Source organism: Arachis ipaensis, chromosome B3 (assembly GCF_059453495.1).
Source record: "Arachis ipaensis isolate K30076 ecotype BB chromosome B3, ASM5945349v1, whole genome shotgun sequence".
Lineage (NCBI taxonomy): Eukaryota > Viridiplantae > Streptophyta > Magnoliopsida > Fabales > Fabaceae > Arachis > Arachis ipaensis.
The window spans coordinates 67,001,390-67,003,028 of NC_142438.1; positions in this window are offsets into that span (position 1 = coordinate 67,001,390).

A 1,639-nucleotide genomic window follows, 5' to 3' on the forward strand; every position below is an offset into this window, starting at 1 on the left:
ATGCACATCCTTCACCCAGTCACTGTTCTAGTAGGGATCAACTCATTCTTCTCATTAGTGATGATCGTCATTCTCCCTTCTTTGGTACAACTTGAACGGGGCTTACCCATGGGCTGTCAGATATTGGGAAGATTATCCCTGCATTCCACAACTTCATTACTTCCTTCTGGACAACTTCCTTCATTGTGGGATTTAGCCTTCTTTGCGGTTGAACCACTGGTTTGGAATTATCTTCCAAGAGGATCTTATGCATACATACTGCAGGGCTGATTCCCTTCAGGTCATCAATGGTCCATCCTAAAGCATCTTTGTGAGCTTTGAGTACGTCAAGAAGTTCTCCTTCTTCCTTCTTTGTCAGGGATGAATTAATGATTACTGGGAAGCTCTCCGATGTGCCAAGGAATGCATATTTGAGATGGGTGGGTAAAGGTTTTAGTTCTTGTTTTCGTACATCTTCCTTCTTATCTTGTCTTTCATCTTGCTCAGTAGAGGTCTCAGCCACTTGTTCCTCTGTTGCCCCTTGATTTCCTTCTTGCTCTTGAAAATTTTCTTCCAATGTTTCTTCCACCAAACTGTCTATCATGTCCACTCTCACGTAATCCTCTTGCTCAGGAGCGTTTTGCATTGATCTGAACACGTTTATGACCATTTGTTCATTATGGACCCTGAAGGTCATTTCTCCTTTTTCTACATCAATGATGGCCCTTGCTGTGTGTAGAAATGGCCTTCCCAGAATGATTGAGTCGTTTCCTTCTTCTTCAGTGTCCAAAATTACAAAATCTGCTGGGAAAATAAACTCCCCAACCTTTACCAACAGATTCTCCACAATTCTATTGGGTGTCTTGATTGATCTGTCAGCCATGACTAGTGACATCCTGGTGGGTTTATGTTCTTCTATGGCAAGTTTTCTCATCATTGAGAGAGGCATTAAATTGATGCTGGCACCCAGGTCACAGAGAGCCTTGTTGAGAATTATCTTGCCAATAGTGCATGAGACTACAAAGCTTCCCGGATCCTTAAGTTTTGGTGGAATACCCCGTTGAATCACAGCACTGCATTCCTCGGTGAGTAATACGGTTTCCCTTTCAAGCCAACTTCTTTTCTTGTTGATAAGATCCTTTAGAAACTTGGAATATAGAGGCATTTGCTCCAGTGCTTCAGCCAAGGGGATATTAATTTCTAGCTTCTTGAAAATCTCAAGGAATTTGTGAAAATGCTGGTCTTTAACCTCTTTGTTAAACCTCTGGGGATAAGGCAGTGGAGGTGTGATGCTCTTTCCTATTTGCTGCTGTCCCTGCGCTACTTCCTTTGAGCTATGTGGCTGGTTGTCCTTCTCTTTAAGTTTCTCAGTGCCTTTGTTTGGCATCACAACTTGCTCCTTAGCCTCATCTGCCTTTGTTTGATTCTCATCCTCCGTTGGTTCTTTGATGTTCTCTGCTTGCTTCCTTGTTGTGTCATTGTTTATTATCAATGTTCTCCCACTCCTTAATTGTATTGCCTTGCATTCCTCCTTGGGATTTGGAATTGTGTCACTGGGCAGTGAGTTTGAAGGTCTCTCAACAGATACTTGCTTGGAGAGTTGCCCCATCTGTCTCTCTAGGCTCTTCAGGGAGGCTTCCTGATTCTTGGTTACCATTTC